Source organism: Cupressus sempervirens, chromosome 9 (assembly GCF_028749045.1).
Source record: "Cupressus sempervirens isolate cs-2001-9-10 chromosome 9, ASM2874904v1, whole genome shotgun sequence".
Classification (NCBI taxonomy): domain Eukaryota; kingdom Viridiplantae; phylum Streptophyta; class Pinopsida; order Cupressales; family Cupressaceae; genus Cupressus; species Cupressus sempervirens.
In genome coordinates, this window is record NC_143126.1 from 816,609,118 (window position 1) to 816,618,391 (window position 9,274).

The window sequence follows — 9,274 nt, forward strand, 5'->3', positions numbered from 1 at the left end:
CCTACTAGTCGAAATCTACACAATGCACCACTTCTTGCCATTACCTATTTAGTTTAGAATATACGTGTTTCTACATGAATGGATTTTGTGCAGATTACAGGGACCAGGTATCGACTTCCTTGAATTGCCAGGATGAGCATACCCTATCGCAATATCTCAATGGTAAGAGAGGGGAGATAAATTCTTGAGTCTAAATCTTAACCTTAAACCAATTGTCCTAGAAATTAGGTCAAGTATCTGAGATGGTCCCCCTTGTGAATTTGTCATATGACGTAAATTCGTGAATATAACCCTTGAGTTTGATCTTGTATGTTGTATTTTATGATGTGTTTTCATAGTTTGTCTTGTGGGTCTATGGTGATTTTTTTGTTAATTAAATCAAATTAAAACAATATTTAATGATTTAATTTAATGAAAAATTATTAAGATAATTTCAATATTTAATTATATTTAATTAATTGAGAAATTAATTTTAAAAAATAAATTTAAAGATAAAATTATAGTTCTAATTTTAGAGTGTAATAATATTTATTTAATTTAATAATAATATATTTGGAGATCATTTTTAAATAAATACTAAATATTATTATTACTTAAGTTGATAAATATTTTATCAAAAACACTTCAAAAATTAATTAAAGAGAGAAAGAGAAATTAATTTAACAAAGATGTTTTAAATTACAAAAAGTGTGCATGAATATTCAAAAAGTAATAAAATATTAAAACGATTTGTGATCAACGAGTTCCCTCGCGTGATTGCACAATCAGTGCCCCAAATTTAGGGGAGAACTCCTTATCAGAGATTGGGAGTTCATTTCGCAGGGATCGAGGATTTTGAAGGAGGGATTTTCAGAAAGAAGGGTTTTAGAAGAAAGGGGATTTCTTGCATTCTTCGTGTAGTTGCGTATTAGCATTAGATTCTGGTAGAATCTTGTGGTTTATTTGCATAATGAATTCTGTTCTTCAAAATTCCTATCTTCATCGTGTCTACTAAATCTGTTCTCTGAATTTTATTTAAAATGAATCTTCTGTTGTGAATTTTATTGATATTCGTATTGAATTCATCTATATTATGAGAATTGAGAAATTGGAAAAGCCTCATTCTGTAAATTAAATAGTTGATATTTTAATCATAAAGGGTTTTGGGAAGAGATTGAATGGTTAAACGCAAAAATTGATTAGTTTATCGAATTTCCCCTATCAGAGTATTGTTAATGTTTTAATAATGTGTGTGTGTGTGTGTGTGTGTGTGTGATATTATTGGAGGGTTGTTTTGTTTATTATTAAACAAAATGTAACTTTTTTTAAATAAAAAAAATTGAATGTAGGTGGGGCCACCAAACCACCACCACCCCCCCCCTTCCCACCACGCGAGAGGGCTGTCGACGGCCTTTAAAGGGCTTGGCATGGCAAACCATGTTGCTGTGATAGCAAAGGTACTATTGTAGGCAGTACTCTGCTGTCACAATAGCAGACCTATTGCAGTAGTAAATAGCCTATCAGCTTTAAACAAAATTGCTTGGTAAGTTGTAATATTTTTTTTAGTTTATTTTTATTTTTAAATTTAATTTTATTAAATTAATAAAATTTGTATTAAAATATTAATTTTTAATAAATGTTAAATAATAAACATTAGTTATTAAAAAAATAACTTTATTAATAGTTTTGATTAATCATTAATCAATTATTAATTAGTAATTTATTAATTTAGTTTCTTCATTGTTAATTATTAATTGAAATTAATTAAACAGAATTTAATTTAATTTTAATTAATGATGAATATTATTTTATAATGCTTAAATTTATTTATTGTTATTATTATTTAATGATTTTGATAATTAATAAAATTGTAATTGATTAATTTAATGATCAATAATTATTATTTAATAATTTAATAAATAATTATTTTTAATTTATTTTATGATATTTAATTGTGATCTTTGTAATTTCATAAGTTAATGGTAATTGTGTGTTTTGTGTTAAAATGAGAAATGGGTTAAGTTGTAAGAGAGATTCGTGAACCTTATCAGTTCAAAAATTTACATTGAAACAAAAACTTAAACTGTTAACTCAAACTGTGTGTTTTCAAAATCAAACAAAACTATGAAATTACACTATTTGTTGAATATTTTCTTGTATGTCGAAATTGAGGTTGACTTAGAGTGTTGACTAGTTTTAGGATGTTTACCAGAGGCTAAGAAGTATTGTTTTGGTGATTACATATGATGTTATGATTTGGTTTATGTGTAATTTCTTGGATTAGTCCTATTAGGATGATCATATTAGTGATGTTTGTACTTTGACTAGTGATTTTAGTACTTGTTAGTTACTTTTTTAAGAACTTGTGAATGGTATGTGGTCTTTTGAGATCTTTTTGCTTTACCGAGCTTAGGGTAGGTTATTTGTATGTAATGTCAAGAAGTGGCTTGCAATGGAGGTCGAAGCCCAAAGAGGTTGCCTGGGTAACGTATTGTAGGTTATTTTTAATGAGTGAAAACACTACACTAAATGAGAGTAAAATGAACTAATAAGAGTCTTTGTATTTCCTTGCATATGCCTTGAGTGCTAGTACAAACTAGGATGGGAGTAGAGAGGATGCTTGGTTGCGACCATGCATTGTTAGTATGAAAGGATACTAGTGTCACATAGAGTCACTAGGGGGGTCGAAGTCAAGTCAAACTGCCAAGGTAACCTTAGAGTTGACTCATGCGATGACACTTGCTTGCTTGCATAGTAGATTCCCTAGGTGTCTTTGTTTTCCTTTGGGTTTAGATGTCGTTTATATCTTGGTACCCTGAGTTAGATTGCTTTCAGCTTTTCCCTCAAGACCTGGATATTACTTTTGACTTTTGGGATTGTTATCTTGTTTGGGACTTGAGACTATCTCCTCAGTGTAGTGGGAGTGGGCCTTTTTGGGTTGCCATGAGGTCGAATGGTATTGTTTTTTACTTTTACCATTGAGATCCAACAATTTGATGTCGTGGCTGGAGTTCCTTGTTATGCATTTCCTTTCATTCTATCTTTGTGTATTATGATGGATGGTTATATTAAAATGATGGATGGTTTTACTTATTGTATGTATTTTAATTTCATGGATCTTAAAGAGATGATGTAATCTATTTTATGATGTATATTCTTTCAGCCTTTCATACCCTGTGACATGTATAGTGGATGATTGTGCATTCCAATTATTGCCAAGTGGTGTTTGAGACAAATGTATATTATTTAAATGGATTTGAACTTGTAGTTAATCGTTAATGTGGATATGTTATATATTGGATTTAATGTTATTTAAATTTAAATGTGATTCAACGTCATGGGATCCTTAAGGAATGTAATCTGTTATGTGTTGCTTATGTATGAATGTATGTTACTGTTTTCAATGTTTTATAATTGTTGTTATATGTTATCTTTCGGAAAAAAAATGTTTGACAAACTTAGTAAAACTTTAGGTTAGTTCTTTTGGATCCCTTGGTGGGGCATTACATATATCAACTGAGAATGAAATAACATTCAATCAAATCACGTAACCAAGTACCACTAATCATAAAACATAACCATAAAGTTGGCCTAAAAGAATTTATCAATATAACATGAAAGTAAACTAAGGGTAGGCACTACATAACAGAAATTATTTGATCATCAACATTAATATCTAGGGTTTCAAATTTCATGATATTAACACTTATTTTTACTATAATAATCAGACTAGACACTCCCACATATGAATCAACTAAACCTACATAAGTTCCTAAACTAGATCCTATTGTTTTGAGTATGTCTTCATACAAAAATTCAATTGGTAAATTTGGCTTTAAGATAGCTTTCTACCTCAAATTTTGTTGACTTTTTTGGATGGAAAAAGAAAGTCCAATCTTAGAATTTTAATAGGATAAACCTTGAAAATTAAAGTATTACCATCCAACAACTCATCTTTAAGATCAAATTTATTACAAGTTACATAGATAAATTTATTTTCCATTACTGTTATATTAACATGCTTACGAGAGTACTTTTTACCCAATTTGTCACATGCCTCCATTCCTGGCCTGTCAAAACTCCATTCCTAGCCCTATCAAATAAGCAAAAAGGCGTAGGTCTTGACATCTTTTCTAGATGTATCCCACTTGATTGCTAGGTAAATGGATTGCCTTCCTGTCTTGTTGCAATTTTTCCTTTTCACATGTGATATTATCCAAAGGTCCCTGATTTAGGGCATCCTTCTTGTTCTCAGATTCTTTGGGCGTTGTGGAAACATTCTTCCTACCTTCCTTCATTTTCTCCCGTAGCGGACCAAAGGAATCTAAAGATCAATGTTTCTCTAGTTGATGCTCTAATTTCTTGGAAAGGTGACGTTCCTACGAGATCAGATCGTAGTCTGTCCTTCATTGACATCCTCTCCCACCTGGATCTGAAGCAAGGATCTGTAAATAGGTAGTGTGTATTTTGTTCTCCATAAGTATTTTCTCTATCTTTGAAAACGTTCAGTTATTGCGACAATCTCCCCGATTCAGTGTAGGAGCATTGCACATTTCTAAATACCAATGATGCTAGAAATGTTGATTGGCTCAAATCTACAAATGATTCAAGCTAAGATCAAATGCCACTAGAGTGAAGTCTCAGCCGCTGCTAGAGAAATTGCAGATAGTAGGAACTCGTTAGTTTTTAACTACAGAATACTATCGGAGCTTTAGAATATTTTAATTCATACAACTTCTTGTAATCTAGAGGTGCCTCAATTAGCTGCCCTTAAATTTTTTGTTGCCATAATCTTTGCCTCATCAGAGATCAACATCACTGCTAAGTGGATGTGTAATTCATTACGCTCGAAACTAGGGTTATATCCAATAGTTTGCTTTCAAATTTGCCCCCGATATGATCATATCAAAGTATTGTGGTTTGGAATTCACTTGATATTTGTTGGTGTTTATTATTCTAATTTGACTCTTTGATTGAATTTTGAAGGTCTTGTTGGATATTATTCACTTGGTTTTTCGATTTTTGGAATCCCAAACTTTCTTGAATCTTTCCTGCACTTGTTGTGTGGAAATGATGATACAAGCTAGAAGCAGATATTAATTTGATGAAGTCGACTTTAGGTCTGATGGAAATCACATCCACTGCGGAAGCATAGGGTATGCATTGCGATTGTGGGATGACTGTCTTTGTTTGTTGCCAACCTAGAACCTCTGAGGGAAATCACGGCTTCTGTTATAATGGTCATTTTTTAATCCTTAATCTTTTCTTACCATCATTTTTTTTTTAAATTATCCAAATCTTTAATTCAAGTACTACTACGACAATTTTAACTGTGATGATTTTGATACAATTTAGCATGCCCGGGAAATTTGCTCAAATTTCAGATTCTATTTTATCGCTAGATTAGCAAGCCCAACTTTTAAGAATGTAGAGTCAGCTTGAAATTTTACGGAATCTCAAGCAGAAACTCCATCAAATTTGTCTCACTTATTTTTATTCCCAAATTCTTGAAATCTTGAACCATACCTGTCTTTACCTATTTCAAGCCTCCTTTCCCTCTTGAAATCTAAATCATTTTTTTCCGTAACTACTCCACAAAATCCCAATTTAATGGCGGAAAGGTTTAATCCAGATTGAAGGCAAAATCCATAAAAAAATGCTTGGTCACTACAGAAGATTTCAAATGGAAATGTGGATTACTTCCTTCTCTTCAGACAGAGGAATGGCACCGACAGAGATAACAGATGAAGCAGAATTGAGGAAAATAAAAGTTAAATAATCGTAAATCTTTCTACTGCTCTGATGGTGTGTAATTGTTTTTCGATAATCATGAAATTTAGATTTCTTTTAGTTGGTTTTGTTTAGCTTTGACATTAGATTTGGTCTTTCAAATGTTTATTCTCATCGATTTTTATTTTGATTATTTAATACTTCTATCGTTTCTTCATATTATAAATGGAGTTTGTATTAACCTAGAATGTTTTAGATGTAAAATATTAATAATAATAACTTTGTGAAATAATAGCAGAATGAAGGCGAGGTGACCTATTTTGCCATTCAGGGTAATCCTCTTGCTAAGACCCAAGGTGCCAGTGCTCTTTGTTTTTTCAAACGTGGCATCAGAACTGTCAAAGATCTCTTTTCCAGAGCCCGTATGAGTTTCAGGACTTGGGAAGACATGCAGGTTCAGTACTGCCTTGTCTGTGCAGATCGACAGACTTTTGACCTATTGCTTTCCTCCATCCCTGTACATTTGGTGCACAAGGTTGGAATTCAGTCTGGTCGTCCTTGGTGGCATGACTGGAAGTGGTATGCTGACACTCCTTTTGCCAACTACAAGCCCAATAAGGGATACCGATGGCTTTCGCCCCATCTTCTAATGGTTGACACGCTCAACAAGAGATGGCATTTGCAATCTTCGCTTTCTCAATGGCGAAAACGCTTTGATACCATCTGGTGCACTATTACTGAGCCCAAGATCGCCCACTTTGCTGGGTGCCTTGCCTTCCAAGGTCTTCCCCTGGGGCCTTGGCTCAAGCACATTGAGGTTCCTAATCCCAGATGCCCCTTCTGTGGTTAGCCTGAGTCCTTTCTGCATATTTTCTGATTTTGTAAACATGCGCAGAATTACTGGCACTGGATTCATGATTTTTTCAAACCCTTTAAGCCAAAACCATTTTCCTGGCACATGATCTTGCTGGGTGATTCCCCCAGAATTCCCAGAAAGTACTCTCAGATCTGGCATACATTTAGGATGGAATTTTGTTTACTTTGTGGAAAGATAGAAATGTTGTTTTATTCACACACAACTTTTTGAATGTTAACATTGCAATGTACACTAAAGCTTGTATTTGTAACAATCTTATTATGCAGATACAGGTGCAAGCTAACAAAGTTGCCCTAGAAGTTGCTCACCTGCAGGAGCTGCTCAACCATTGGGGCAATGCCCCATGCACTGTGGCTCGAGTACCTCCCGATGCCTCGGCAGACACCTCGATGCCTCGTGGCCGCCAACAATGGCGCCACTCCTCAGGTCGCCACTCGCACACTCCGCACTCGCAAGCTTCCCGCCACCGCTCTACCAGTGGTGGGGCTGGTAGCTAGAGGCGCCGCTCTGCCTCCCCACCCTATGGTGGCTCTGGCTGGTCCCTGGTTTCTCCTCCTCGTGCTCGTTGAGATAATGCTGGCAAATGGCCCCGCTTGGTGCTAGCGATCTCTCCTCCACGGCCTGAGGTCAAAGATGCGGAGGCTGCCACTGATCCCCCTGCTGCTATTGCTCCTGATGATGGCTGATCTATACCCAGCCCGCCCCCCAAACCCACCAATGATTGGGGTTTCAATGACAAAGATGATCCTCCCCCCTCGGCTGCCACTGCTTTGGCAGCCTGAGGTTGTTATATATGTTTTTTTTTTTTTATGAGTAGTTGTTATTTCTGGCTGATGCCATGTGTTTAGATCCGGCTTAGGCCGCTTGAACTCTCTCGCGAGGTGAACTTGTATCCCTCGACCCCTTTTTTGTGAATTGTATTCTTAGTGTATTTTTTAATAGAACAGGACTATTCATCAAAAAAAAAAAACTTTAATGTTATGAAATTGAATAGACTTCTAAATTATTTAATTGTTTATAACACTATTATAATATTAAAATACTTTATTTTCTATACATAACTTAAATAATAATAATAAATACATATCATCTCTTAATAATTCAATAAAATAAAAATAAAAAGCACCTACTTAGCGGTAATAAATTAATAAATTAATAAAATTAAAAGACAAACCACCTACTTAGTTCTAATAAAGGAAAGCGTCAACAAAATGTACGAAAATATGAGTGTCACTGTTTATGATTTCTATACAATACAAGATAAGACCTATAATTGGTGCAAGGGTGTTTAAAACTTTATCAGTAACAATTTTTTCCTCTTTATTATTTTCCTCTGCAATAATAGAAACAATGATAATTAACTAATTTAGCATTTTTAAAATATACATAAATTAATAAACTTTAGTAGACATATATGTTAAAAAAATTATCAAATGTTATTTGACTGAATTAATGGAAGATTTGCATCAAAGAGATGCAATAGTTAAGAACTAATAATAATAAAATTGGGGGTCCAAGTGTGTGGCTACGTAGCAAGAGATGAGAAAGGGAATGTGATTTCCTTGGGGGAGAAAAGATTTCCAGATGGGACAAATAATGCGACGGATTGCCAAGCTGTTGTAGAGGCAGTTCTGATGGGAATCAAGTTAGGTGTCCAAAAACTCCACCTTGAAGGTGATTCTCAGATTGTGGTAAATAGCTTATTGAAAGGCCAATTGGATATGTGATAGTTGGATAAATATGTAAAATAAGTTAGAATTCTTTTAGTAGAGGTTGATAATTTTCAGGTGACACACACCAATAGAGACGTGAATGACATAGCAGATAAATTGGCTAACATTGGAGTATCAAGCTCATTGGAACACAAATTTGAACTGTTGGAGGAATTTTGATTCATCAAGCTGGAGAATGGAATTTTTAAAAAGTGCATAAATGTTAATTTTGACACCTTATCATTAATCCTTTCTTTTTAGTGCGAGTGTTGATTAATGATGGCAAACTTGGAGGCAGAGAGGGTGGCTTGACTCGGCATACATTTGGATAGCAGGGCATGTGAGTTCTTTACTGAAACATGATTTAGCATTGATTGAAGAGCTTTTCTTTTTAAGATTTTGAAGAGTTATGAGGAGGTATAGGGAATGGTAGCTCTGGGGGCGTCACACAATAGTGGGTGACATTTTTGTGGCACGAACAAATTTGGAAACCGATGCAAGTTTCCATTATTCATTTTTGCAACTATTCACGAAAACACTACGAATATGTTCACGCAAACATCCTCTATATATAGGTCATGCGAACATTCTTAAATTAAAATGGTCATGTTCGCGCAAACATAAGAATTATATATGTTCGCGCGAACCTACTTAGTTTGCGATTTATGCTTTAAAGCCACCGTTTTTCATTTTACCTTTCTTTTTTATGGTGCAGTTAAATTGTTTTGGACATTGAAGCGAACATCTCAGAGTGTTGAGCAAGCTGTGTCTTTTTCCTCTAGATTTTGGTCGTTGCACTATTTCAGGTATGTTTATATATGTGATTATTTAAATGTTTTTAAAGGTTTTTAAGTTTTCAAAGAATATTTTAATGTCAATTTAGTATTTTTATTGCATTTAATGTTAGTTAATTATATTAATTTTTCATTTATATTTTTTATTGGTTAATTATATATTAGTATTATTAGAAAAATAT

The 9,274-nt window shown here is 33.9% G+C and overlaps 1 long non-coding RNA gene across 1 annotated transcript; it reads left to right on the forward strand.

Annotated features, from left to right (window-relative positions):
* Nucleotides 1-4,198: 4,198 nt before the first annotated feature.
* Nucleotides 4,199-7,556, forward strand: LOC149541191 (uncharacterized). Its single transcript, XR_016356072.1, has 2 exons — nt 4,199-4,434; nt 6,853-7,556. It is a non-coding gene; the product is annotated as an uncharacterized LOC149541191 (long non-coding RNA).
* The last annotated feature ends 1,718 nt before the right edge of the window (nt 7,557-9,274 follow it).